Source organism: Octopus sinensis, linkage group LG11 (genome assembly GCF_006345805.1).
Source record: "Octopus sinensis linkage group LG11, ASM634580v1, whole genome shotgun sequence".
Taxonomy (NCBI): Eukaryota; Metazoa; Mollusca; class Cephalopoda; order Octopoda; family Octopodidae; genus Octopus; species Octopus sinensis.
In genome coordinates this window covers 49,260,651-49,274,831 of record NC_043007.1, presented here as the reverse complement: position 1 = coordinate 49,274,831, position 14,181 = coordinate 49,260,651, and the positions used below count along the sequence as shown (strand labels likewise).

At 37.1% G+C, this 14,181-nt stretch overlaps 1 long non-coding RNA gene across 1 annotated transcript; it reads right to left on the bottom strand.

Moving 5' to 3' along the window:
- Window positions 1–222: 222 nt before the first annotated feature.
- LOC115217629 lies at window positions 223–14,173 on the bottom strand. Its single transcript, XR_005001111.1, has 6 exons — window positions 14,041–14,173; window positions 10,923–11,057; window positions 9,825–9,911; window positions 8,400–8,518; window positions 2,136–2,208; window positions 223–449 (listed from the first exon to the last, which is right to left on the bottom strand). It is a non-coding gene; the product is annotated as an uncharacterized LOC115217629 (long non-coding RNA).
- Between the last annotated feature and the right edge of the window lie 8 nt (window positions 14,174–14,181).

The window sequence follows — 14,181 nt, the reverse complement described above, 5'->3', positions numbered from 1 at the left end:
CAGCGTGTATATAATGAACGCATGTTGTAATACTGTATTTTGTCTTATAGGCATACATATATGTGTGTATATATATTATTATGTTTGCATACACATACACACATGCGCACGCACACACGCACACGCACACACATATATGAACAAAGGGAGAACAGAGTGAAAGCGAGAGAAATAGTAAATGAAAAATAAACAGTCATGTTTAAAGATAACTTCAGAGACAAGTAAAATAAAATATTGTTTTATTAAATTTCTTCTTTACTTTTGGAATTTATATTTTTCCTCTTCTTTGCACCTTCTCCTTTACCGCGCTCCCGTTTGGAGCTCAGTATTTCATCCAAATGCTGTGGTAGTTGTTTATTATGCGTTTCAGGAAGAGTCAATAACAAGCTCGATGCAATGAAACAACCAGCACCAAATACAAGTGCTGGGCCCCAAACAACACGCGCAGCCTGAAAAAAAAAATTTACAAATTATATATATATGTATATATATATGCATATATATATGCGTATATGCATGCATATGTTTGTGTGTGTGTGTGTGTGTGTATGTGTGTGTGTGTGTGTGTGTGTGTGTGTGTGTGTGTGTGTGTGTGTGTGTGTGTGTGTGTGTGTGTGAAAATAATGGTGACGATGTGTACGATAATTAACAGGAAGGACAAGAAACAAATATGGATAAGCACTGTTTAACAGCTAGCTTTTTGTTCAGAGTTAATGCGAGCAGTCATCGCTTGTTTGACTGTGCTTAAATACTAAAGTAATACCATGAAGAAAAAAAGCAGTCAGTTAACAAAGTAGGCGTTTTGAAGGCGAACCGTTGGCTTATGAATGTATATAGTGAAATGTTGGGCCTTAGCATGTCGGCTGGTAAAACATTAAATCGAAAGCCTAACAAGTACATGATCAATCACACTGGTCAGTCAGTCATTATATATCATGGGTTCCTGGGTATGTAGGAAAATTAAGGACAATGAAGATTACGTTACGACTGATAGTTGGGGTATACGGATTGGACTGATTTGCTAGTAACACAGAACCATGTCAATTATGTAGGTAGTAAATGGAGTGAGAATGAATGGCTTTGACGTTCCTGGTCGTTAGTCTGAGCTGGTCTCATTGCATGAAGTACAATCACCCGTCTAGCGATTGCACTGACACCTATCAGAGAATCACCAACAGGGTTGTCGGTATGCTTGAGATCGAACATGACTGTGGTAAATTCATTGACGTCGGTCAGTTGTCACATTCGTTTTTGTATGGCAAATTAGAAGCAGCAGGGAGGGCAGAACATGAATGGTTTGTGCTCTCTCAACATTTGGGAGGGTCGTCACTGCAAAAAAATGTAAACGGCACAAAGAAAGGCAAATCGTTAGCAATCCATGGTCACGTGTACTACATTCAGTTTCCACAGAGCTGAATTTCCGAGAAAAGTCTTTGCCGCCTCGACGGTGCTTGTTTTAAAACCCATTCTACTGCAATAAATTAATCGTTATTGCAATATTTTTTAAGTGATATAACGATCTAATTGGAGGAGCTTACTTAATAGTGGGAAAAACCGTTGCATCTTTATTCAATCAAATGATTTCGTTAGTATTCAATATTTCTGCTGTAGAAAGAGAATGTAGCCGTCTTTTTATTTCTGAGAGTTGCTTTTCTATAAATCAATGGCAGAAATTGATGATTGCTAAGAATTCCTGAAGCTGTCGTCCTATGTTGAGAGAAGGGAAATTTTCTGATTGCTACAACTCGATTATTTCGAGGAAGTGGGCATCTCCAAATTCAGTTTTGCTAGATTTAGATTTAGAAATCTGTACACCACTGAGGTTACCTTACTGTATGTCTGCAACATCATATCCCTGACGCTGATAGCTTAGTCTCAAACGAATTGTCTCTTCTGCCTTCATAGCAAAAAGTAAAATTTTACTCGTCAAGCAATTGAGACTTCAGCGAGATCATCTAGCAGTTAAGAGAAGTATCATATTAAAACATACTCAGAACAATATACCTGCATAGCAAAAATTATTATAAATGCATGCATGTGTGTGCGTGTGTCAGTGAGAGAGAGAGAGTGAGTGAGATAGTGTGTACGTGTGTGCATATATATTAAGTTATAGCTTAAGAAAACATTTTACTTACCAGCATTCTTGTGTAAGGAGAGAACACGCCACCGATACGTGCTGTAGCTGAGGCTATACCCATTCCAGCATTCCTGTTAAAAGACAATCCAACAATCATTAATTAAAGAGATTTTCTTTTATAGAAACTGTCTCGAGACGAACAAGACGCCTTGTTCATGGTAATTATTGTTTATGTTGGTCCTGGGCAATCATACAAATCAATGATGGATGATAATCAAACCACGAATATTCAGTGGTTTTCCCTTTTTCACCATTGCATCCAGAATCTCATTTTCCAATGTCTGCTTGCCATTTTCAAAAGGTATTTTGTGAAGATTGAGGGAGATTACGCTGATAATTCTAACTAGTGCACTAATCACTTATATTTTCCTTTGCTGGATTATATTGACGAATTTATTGTGACGAATTTACCACAGAATGCAATTTTTGAACAAACAGTTATCACAACTTCCTGTATCAACTTTTGAGTTGCGATTTCTGGACCATGCAGCATAGTTTATCGAGTGACTGAGTCAAATGGAAACTCCTTTCTAAGACACAACAGTGAAAGGGCTTTCCAATTACTCAGTTTTCCATTCCCATTTGGTGGAATTGAACTCAGCACAACAAATTACTGAAACGCTCGTTTATACAACAAGCGAACATCATAAATCATGAAAATGTCGGTCGCGATCAAAACACGCTGGTGAGTGGAAGCTAGGATCTTGGCTGAAACCATTTCACTTTACAAACGCTCCCGATGCTCTTTGAGGAAGAATGAGTATTCCAATCTCATGTCACTGTTTGCAATATGTATAACAACTGTAGGTCTCCAGTCAAAATATTTATATTCACTTTCACATCCTTCTGTGGTTGTCAACTATCCTGTTGAATTCTTAAAGTTTTGGAACCTCTTGGACTCCCACAAAACCGACTTCTGTTGAAAGTAAGAACCATCATTATGCTATCATGGAACCTTAACCAGCCTCGGTTGTGTGATGGTACTAGACGGTGCTAAAAGTCAACGCCCGATATTATTTAGACCACTATTTTAACTGGTTATTCCATGGGAGATATTCTTATACCCAGAATACCCTTAATACCATCCGACACAGAAATTCTTTTGCATTAAAAGGGCTGCGACAGCCAATAAAACTCAGTTTTTCTATGTCTGTAAATAAATCACAAGGACAGACTTTATTTTTTCCTGGGCTACAACTTGAACATTGAGGACGAAATAACACAATAAGAATGTGAAGTGGTGCTGAAGGAATGGGAGGACTACAAGTGAAATATAAATATGTGTAAAGCGCGGCAAAATAGTGTTATATAGGTTGTCAAAACAATATACACACACACACACATATAATTTGTTTGTTCGTTCGCCCGTTATACATTAGTTAATTAAAGAGGTGGAGTAAGTGAGTGGTGGAGTAAGAGTGAGAGAGAGCGGGAGGGGTGAAGAAAGAAGAGAGGAAGAAGTAGAGGAAGGTGATTAATATCACTACACACAGACCAAATAGTCACGGGGTCAGCTGAAGGTAGAGGCGAAGAACGAGAGAAAAGAATGACGAGAGAAAAAGTATGAGAGGGAAGTGTAAACGACGTGTGGTGGGTTGGGGGAGGAACATTTATTACGTGGTTAAAAAGTAGAGAATGATAGATAAAGATGAACAAGGGGGGGTCAGTTATATTGAGAGAGAGAAGAGAGAGGAGGGAGAGATAGCGGTGATGGTGGTGATGGTGTGTTGTTAGAGGAAAGTATTTTTTTCCTTTTTGAACTAATATTTTTTATAGCGACCATCACTTAATGCCCACGCATAAGTGCAATTAGTTATCGTCTACTCTCTGAAAAAACTGATATTTATATCTATATGTGTTAAATTAGCCTAAACTCAGGATACATATGAAATAGGGTTGCAAGCTGCCCGAGAAAGGATGTGTAGGTATAGAGCACGGACCAGAGAGAAACAGCGAGAAGATAAAATAAAAAGAAAAAACAACGGAGCCATGAGGAAATGGATGTAGACGAACGTCAAGAATATTAAAAGAAAGCTGAACAATGAATGCTGTAAAAATCTAAATCATCCTTTCTTTCTTAAATAGGTCCTCTTAATTTTTTCCTTCCGTGGAATTTACACCTGTCCCACAAGCGTGTGTGTGTGTATATATATGTGTGTGTATATATATGTGTGTGTATATATATATATATGAATAAATGAAAGAAAGGGGTCGAACGAAGATGTTAGCAAAATTCCTTTACTCTCGACATATGTTTCGAAGACAACATGGTTTCATTCCAAAGGAATAAAGGGTGCATTATGCAATCTTCTCATCGGGAAAGAAAGGGAGCCTCTCTCGACAACAAGACAAACAAAAATTTCGATGACTGCCTACATGGTAAACAAAACGATAATGAGTGTTTTTAAAAAAAAACCGTTAGAAGAATTGACGTCAAAGATAGATAGTAGGAAGAGAAGGGTTAAAGGAATAATAGGTAGGGAATAAGTGGAGAGGGAAGGGTACGTTGTATGATTTTTCTATGAGTGTGTTTACAATTGGAACCTTAGAGAATCTGAACTCTTCCATATTCTCTTCTCTAAGATTCCCCTTGTAAACACACTCATAGAAAAATCATACAAATGTAAACACTGGCAGAAACATACTTTCTACTCATATAAATGATAAGGATAATCACTGTGGTTTGAACAATTAGCTTAACGTGCACTCCACTTCAATAGCGAAATTCTTTCCTAAGCCTTCGAACATTCTTTACAGGTGTTTGAACTGAGTCAAGTGTGAAATGGAGCCTGTTGAGTGTCGAGCAGTGATCCGGTTTTTGTATTTGAAAGGACGCACACCACGGGAGACTTTTGATGAAATGAAAGTAACTTATGGTGATGATGCCCCATCATCTGACCTTGTAAAGCGCTGGCATCGTGAATTCAAACATGGTCGGAACTCTGTGGAAACAGCTCCCAGATCTGGTCGCCCCCCTTCTGCCATTGATGAGGCATCTGTCCGTCAAGTTGAGGTTGCCATTTTGGAAGATCGACGCATAACTATTCGCCAAATAGCCCATGAGGTCAAGATTAGTACCGGGTCTGTGGAAACTATCATTTATGACCATTTGCATATGCAAAAGGTATCTGCCAGATGGATTCCCAGGTTGCTCACACCTTTCCAGAAGCAAGTACGGCCGAGTGCTCGAGGATGAATTTGGAGATGTGCCAAGAAGATGAATCAAAATTTTTCAAACGACTGATTACACAGGATGAAATCTGGGTCCATTACTATGATCCAGAGACCAAAGCCCAGTCAATGCAGTGGAAGCACTGTGACTCACCTCCTCCAAGAAGGCAAGGGTGCAGCCCTCCGCTGGCAAGGTCATGCTCACAGTCTTCTGGGACCAGGACGGATTAGTGATGACAGATTTCCTGGCAAAGGGTACCACAATTACAGGAGCCTATTATGATTCACTTTTGAAGAAATTAAGAGAAGCCATCAAAACAAGAGGCGGGGCAAGATCAGCAAAGGCATCCTCCTCCTGCAGGACAACGCTCCGGTCCACAACTCGCATGTTGCCAGATCAGAAACACAGGCGTGCGGCTATGAACTCCTCCCCCATCCCCCCTTCTCTCCTGACCTTGCACCCTCTGATTTTCACCTCTTCCCAGCCATGAAGTTGTTTTTGAAAGGAAAGTGTTTCCCAGATAATGCAGCATGAAAAGTTTGGCCACATCACCAGCGATGATGTGGCCAACCTTTTCATGGTATGGTGGGACAGAAGGCTTAAAGAACGCCTAACACAGAACTCCATACTCGTAAACATGTACTCTCGCTATGTTGATGATATCAACATAGTGGTAAAAGCACCCCCACAAGAGAATAATGTTGATATAGTAATAGAAACTAATACTATGGAGAGCATCCAACAAATAGCTAACTCCATCCACCAGAGTATTAAGGTCACAATAGACTACCCCACTAAACAACCCAACCATAGACTACCAGTACTAGACACTGAACTCTGGCTAGAAATTGTGAATAATAAAACCCAAATCATTCATACTATGCCAAACCTATGGCCTCAAAATACTTGATCCACCGGAACTCAGCCATTGCGGACAATGCCAAATTCAATATGTTGATGGCAGACCTCGTCAGAATAATGAAAAATGTGTCACGCATGTGCGAGCCCACAGAGTTAAAGAGACACATACAATATTTCATTCACCGCATGCAGTTCTCAGGTTATAGCCATAAAGAAAGGATCAGAGTATACAAAGGAGCCATGAAGAAATTTGATAATATATTATGTAATGATAGGAATGGGATTTGCCCTCTCTATAGGAACAAGTCATGGAACACTATAGAAAGGACAAAGAAGAACATAGGGAAGGCCAACTCTTGGTATGATAGCCATAAATACCAGTGTCATGTTCATTGACACCACCCCTGGAGGTGAACTGGTGTACCGCTTTAGAAGGACCCTAGACAAACTTAAGTTAAGAATTAAGGTTGTTGAAAAGCCAGGCAACCCTATCAAATCTATAATTGGTAGAACCTATCCTTTTAGTAGAACCCCCTGTACGGATAAGTACTGTACTATATGTAGATTTAGCCCACAAACTGTAAAGCCAGAAATGTAGTCTATAGTATAAGATGTATAGAGGGACGATGCAGTAACAAGACAACGACATACGTAGGGGAAACGGCAAGAAGCATAGGAGAGCGGGTAAATGGTCATTGGAGACAACTCAAGGAAGGTAAAAGCTCATCGATTCTGTACCAACACGCCGAACAGGAACACGGGGGATCAATCAGCAATATAGAAATTAAAATATTGTCCACACATACAACAGATGCAACATTCAGTCGAATTACAGAAGCTACACACATAATAGAAAATAAACCTAGCCTGATTAGAAAACTAGAATGGAGTACTAGCACACACCACAACATATGACGATAGAGGATCCCGAAAACATAATAAATACACAGATAAATAACTATATATATATATATATATATCTTTTTTCGATTCGATTTATTATTATTATTATTACTAGTATTGTTGTTATACATACAAGCATATGTAATGATATAATAAGTGGATGTAAACACGAACAAAATAAGAATAAACGAAAACAACAAACAAAAACAAAATACAAATTACATGAACGTATATAAACAGAAGATACAAATATTACATGCATCCCCCCACATACACACACTAAATAAACATAGACGCACATAGAGATATAAGCATGCGCAAATGAAGACACAATAGAAAACAAAATGGCTGACGTTAGTAAGGAGAGACACAAATAAGAAAGAAGAAAACAAAGGACCACTGATCCGGTCACAGGAGTGTGACGAAAGAACTCTGGCCGAAATAAGATTAAGATTAATGTAAAAAATAAATAACACTGAAGCGAAATAACACCAAATATATAGTGCGTGTGTTTGTATTGGCTAAACTGGCAAAATGACCATTCCGAAATATAACAATATCTGTTTCAACACACGACTTCACATAAAACATCTTGCACAACAAATCTTTAAACGTACTATATATATTATATATTATATATATATGTATAAGGGTGGAAAGGAACAACGAGTTGATATATATGAAAAAAACAAGTCAAAAAATAGAAAATGCTAAGATGATTTATAGTGAATCTTTCAGTATCGGTTTCGGTCATTTTGAGACCTTTTCAACTGTAACGATTAAATAATTAATAATTGTCACTAATGTCTCTTCAGGATAACGCCTACGCAAATTCCATAAACAATTCCTGAATTGAACTGCGACTACTGTCAGCCACTGTCAGCCACTGACCATTCAAAATACGACCATTAAGGCATTCCAGATTTCCCCACCCCTCTCCACATCAGCCTCATCATTATTCTTCACCTACCCTACCAAGAACTCAAAACGACCTCGAACACAAGTGCAAACAAGGGAGTCAGAGAAAGCAGAATGCTACTTATATCTGAACACTACTACAGAAATATTCTTTTAAAAAAACTTTTCTTCTAATTTTCTAAATTTAATTATTTAATCGTTACAGTTGAAAAGGTCTCAAAATGACCGAAACCGGTACTGAAAGATTCACTATAAAATCATTAGCATTTTCTATTTTTTACTTGTTTTTTCATATATATATATTATATATATATATATATATATAATATATATATATATATATATATATATATATATACGCACATATACACACAAAAGAACGTGTATATATTTGTGATTAATGCTAACCTTAATGTAGTCGGATAGACTTCAGGAGTATATAACCATACACCACCAAAGGCACCACTGATACCGATCATTCCAAGCAAAGACAAAAACTACTGTAGAAGTATTGATGGCGTCACTGTCTGTAAATAGAAAATAGAGGTCAACATTATCACAAACTCAAAACAGGTTGCTTCTGGGCTTCTAGATCGAAATGAAAATATGTGATGCTTATTCATCTCATATTATGGCTTGACAACCGAAAACGAGCAAATATGAATTCAATTCAAAAGTTATTTTATATATTTAACTTCTGATCAGTTGATATCTTCTTTTCGATGATAACAACACCAACAACCACATTTGATGATACCTTCTAGATGTAAAATGGTAACCTGGTAATTTTTTTAAAATTCGCTAAAAAAATTCACTGATATTTAATAGACTTGGCCTCGAAGTTTTTGGATTATTCAAATATATCTGACCTTATGTCAGTGTAATTTGATCTTTAACCGCTTCATGCAAAGAGAGTTAAACACAAAATAGAAAAAATTGCATAAATCAGATGACTTACCTTTCCTTCTTTCTCTCTCTCTTCTCTCTCTTCTCTCTCTCTCTCTCTTCTCTATCTATCTATCATCTATATATATATATATATATATATATATATATATATATATATATATATATATATATATATATATTATATATAATATATTTTATCGCTATCTCTATCTCTTTCTGTTCCCCCTCTCTGTTAACAAGATCGTCTTAAATATTCAAGATAAAAGTGTAAAGAGAAAATAAGTGTGCGATCAAGTTAACATTTCTGCTTTTGTTATGTCAATTCATACAATCTCGTTTTAGAAAGATCTTCTGGTCAATCATTGTTGTGTTTGCATTGAATCTCAGTGTGTGTTCATGTGTGTGTGTGTGTGTGTATGCGTGCGAGTGTGTGTGTGTGTGTGTGTGTGTGTGTGTGCGTGCATGCTGTCGAGTCTTTTCATCGCCATGTGATTTTCCTTGTTCACGTAGTGTTTGTTTTTTTCGTTTATACACTGACCGCTCTCATTCCGTTTCTAAATTAGCTTAATTTATTCTGTTTCATGCAGTGAATATGTCAGAGTTTTGTAAGGGAAATATTAATAGCTTTATATTAGTGTAGTGTAGTTTGGAATTTTTGAGATCTACTGCACCGAAAGTCTTGTGTTGTCAAGGCCAAGTGGTGTTTGTTCTGTGTCCATTTACATACACTCCCTTATCCTTTTCACCAGGAGAAATGAAATCTCTTATAGATAATGATGAGAGGAATTGCCATATATATATATATATATATATATATATATATATTATATATATTATATATATATATATATATATATAGCTATATATATATATATAATCAACTTTTTGTGCATAAATATTGCCGATAAAAGCTAGGTGTCTTACCACCGACTGACTTCAGAAACTGCCACGGTTAACAATGTCACACCTGAGGCACCAATAAGAATTATGATGGCTTTCTTCCGTCCAAATCTGAAAAATGGTACAAAATAAGATTCTGGTGGTGAGCTTGAATGATGAGTTTCATAGACTGGTACATGGAGTAAATTATCTCAGATATCGTAGTAGACCTTTCAGTGATATGTACAATGCAATAAAGAAAGGCAGCGACGGAGAGAGTGAGAAGGAAAGAGAGCGAGATAAAAGTAGAGAGTGAGAAGGGTAAGAAGGATTGAAAGAGAGAGAGGGTGGAGAGAGAGAGAGAGAAAGAGAGACAGAAAGAAAGAAAGAAAGAAAGAAAGAAAGAAAGAAAGAAAGAAAGAAAGAAAGAAAGAAAGAAAGAGAGAGAGCTCCAATGTTTGACTGGCTTATATTTTCGAAAGGACAAAAGATAAAGTTGACCTCGAAGGACTGGAGTTCAGAGCTGGAACAACGATTGCGAAAGGCAGTCAAAATGATTCTTTCACAATTCCACAAGTTAGCCGCCTGAAATCATATCTTTTTGTCTTAGATGAAAGCAAGACATATTTGATAACACAGTTGAAAATAGAATGTGTTTGGAAAAAAGAGGCAAAATTATAGCAATTGGAATTGTTTTGATCATAGACAGATGATCTAAGGTTATTCTGGGGTATACATAATAACAAAACTTGTAAAATTATTGTACTTACAATCACCAGCCCCTGTTCAATATTTCATTCATCTACCCCAACTCTCTGTCTGTCTGTCTCTCCCCCCTTTTCACTCTTTCTCCCTTTCTCTCTCTTTATAACATCCATCGTTACTTTAATGTACACATCTCATAACACATAAAGCTTTTAGCGAGCCCTGATCATTTGTCACCAGAATGCTCTGTATCAGTTAATGATTTATCCACCCTGTAATCTTCATTAATCTTCTAAATTAAGATTTAGAACGCACATGTGTTAAAAACATTCACACAAATACAAATATCTTTCTGTCTGCCTGTCTGCATGTATATATATATATATATATATATATATATATATACGTAAGTGAATCAAATATAAAATATTTACGAACAGCGAGAATAATTTGTAGACGAGGAAACTGGAGGGAAGTTCCATGGCTGCAGTGAGGAAGAAATTCAAATGACGGTCACCAGACAAACTACTGGAGGTCAAGTAGAGTCCGAAATATGTCAAACTGGTAATGAGCCTGAAATACAGGGGAAACAAGACAGACATTTGGCTTTTGTTCTTTCTTAAAAGTATTATTACACATAGTGTTCAGTTTTTTGTTTTAAATTATCAAATATAACTATTTTTGTTTTATATGTATTTGTGGCGCAGTCGTGGCTGTTTAGTAAGAAGTTTGCTTTCCAACCACATGATTCCAGGTTAAGTCCCACTACGTTGCACTTTGAGCAGGTGTCTTCTACTATAGCCTTGGGCTGACCAAAGCCTTGTGAGTAGATGTGGTAGACGGAAACTGAAAGAAAGCCGTCGTATATACATATATGCATATATATCAGCGTGTGTGGCTGTGTTTGTCCCCATCCACCCACCACTCGACAACTGGTGTTGGTGTGTTTACGTCTCAGTAAACTAGCGGTTCAACTTAAGACATCGATAGAATAAGTTGCTGGCTTTATTAAAATAAGAGCTGGGGTTAATTCATTAGAATAAAATTTCAAGGCCGTGCCCCAGCATGGCCACAGCCCGATGACTGAAATAAGTAAAAAGTTAAAAATAAATTATGCATCTACCACGAGTCCTGAGTTTCTAAGACGTTGCTGTTAACCTTCTGAAATCAACAGTGAAGTTTGTGGAAGTCTTAGTCGAACGCCGGTGAGTGTAACCATGGTATGCTGCATGAACAGCTAAGAGCAATAATACCTGGCTGCAGACCACCAGGTATGTCACCATTGTCTGGTGATTTCGCTCAACGACAGACATGAGCACTCTGCTGGTTTGTTCGCCAAATTTACCCGATAACAGGCACCTAACGCCTGCTCGCAGGACGCTGCCGAATCGTGTGGCTGAGGTTTTAGTAAATGTAAAGAATGTTTACAAGAGCTATATATTTCCAATATCTGGTTGTGCCTTTCACAATTCTGCGTCTGCCACGACCAAATATAAGGAATTTTGCTTAATTAAAGGATAGCTTTATGAGTAAAAAGATGCGAACATTAAATGATAGATTCAATATGTGTTATTTTTAATCTAAAGGCAATGACTCTGATATTTTGCTCGTTGTTGGCCTCGTTAGTCTTTCGACGCTTACTACTTGCAAAACTTAGAAGTCACTATCAATAAAATATTAATAGTATATTTTGCATTGTAATTCTAAACTATATATTATGATAATAGGTTTAACTGCATTTGTTAAGTTGGCGAATAACAAATATGGTAATGGATTGCCTGTAATTCAGTACAAAGAAATTCATTCGATGTCCATCTGCTTTTATGATGCCTAGCTTATTTGTTGATATAAATGTTTGTATATATGCATTCGTACATGTATGCATAATTTTGAATTAGATGTAAAGTACAATACATGTATAATGCACTTTACATCTAATTCAAAAGCGAAATATTAATTGCAAAGTGCTCAATAAGAAATTCAAAATAAAAATAAATTAGAGCAGTGGCTTACTCTTGATAAATGAAAAGAACGGAAAGGAAAGAATATAGCACAATGTAGACTTGTGCATATTACCTGCACTGATTCCAGTTACAATATACTTGGAAGGAACCGATCAACATGAGATTAAAAAAGAGGAATTTTGCTTAAAGCTCTACGCAAAACCACGAAGATGCAAATATATCTTCTTAACAACGCCGCCATGTCGGTGTCTAAATTTCTCTACCATAAATGAGCAGTTCGTTTGCGATCACAATCTTAAAAGTGCATGGACGGCGGAATTTTCGATAAAGTTCGAAAGAGTTCGAGTCTCATCTATTGATGGTGAACTAATAATGGTTTCCACGTTTTGTACTAAGCTAGCAATTTTAAAAGAGCGGGCATGTCGATTGCAGTGCTAGTACTTATAATATTAATTCCTAAAATGATGAAGGCAAAGTCGACATTGGTGACATTTGAAATCAGGAAAGAATTTTGTCCAGAGCAGTAACAATTCTGCCAGCTCGCCGCCTAAATAAGAGTAGTAGTAGTAGTAGTAGTAAAATAATAACAGCAATAATAACAACAATAATAATAATCCTTTCTATTATAGGCTCAAAGCCTGAAATTCGGAGAGAAGGTACAGACAATTACATTGACCCCAGTACTCGATTGGACATAATTTATCGACCCTGAAAGGATAAAAAGCAAAGTCGACATGGGTTGAGTCTGAACTCAGAACTTTAAAGCCAGACAAAATACCGCTAAGCATTTTGCCCGGCGCGCAAACGATTCTTCCAGCTCGACACCTTAACAACACTAATAACAGGAACAGAATAAGAACAACAGCTTCAACAACAATAACAATGGTTTAAATTTTGGTACAATGGCCAGTAATTTTAGAAGATTACATCGACCCCAGGCCTGAACTGGTACTAGTTTATTGAGCAAAGTTGACCTCTGCGAGTCTTAAACTCTGAAACTAAAGAGCCGGAAGAAATGTCGCTTTGCATTTTCTCCGACACGCCATTGATACTCCCATTTCACTGCCTTATTTTATGATTTAGGCACTAGGTCAGCAATATTAAGAGCAATGGATAGGTCGATGCTACGGATTCCGTTGTTTCACTGGTATTGCACTGTAATATTTCACTGGTATTTGCAGTGTAGTATTTCACTAGTATTACAGTGCAGCTTATTAGAACACCTTCTTGTAATTTCTTGATGCCTGCAGTGTGAGTAGAATTCATAACATAAGGGATCGTAAGTAAGAACAGAATGCTTTATTGTGTCTCTCGAGCTAAACATTCCAATGTCCATCAACTAATAACAGTAAAATAATTAGCAGAAATCGTTAGCACGCCGGGCAAAATGCTTGGCAATATTTCGTTCGTCTTTACGTTTTGAGTTCAAATCCGCCAAGGTCGACTTTTGCCTTTCATTATTTGCGGGGAGAGGTCAATGAAATAATTACCAGTTACACACTAGGATCGATGTAACTGACTTAATCCCTTCCCCCAAATTTGAGGCCTGTGCTTCCAGTAGAAAGGGTTATTATAAGAAGAAGAAGAATTACCATGCGAACATGATAAACTAGTGTCATGTTTCTGGTTGTTCTGTATTTCATCATGGTCCACAATCCAAGCGCAGTTTCTTTAGGATGAACTTCGGCTTCGTCTTCAGGGTTTGTTCCATTCTGTCAATCAGTTCTTTGGAC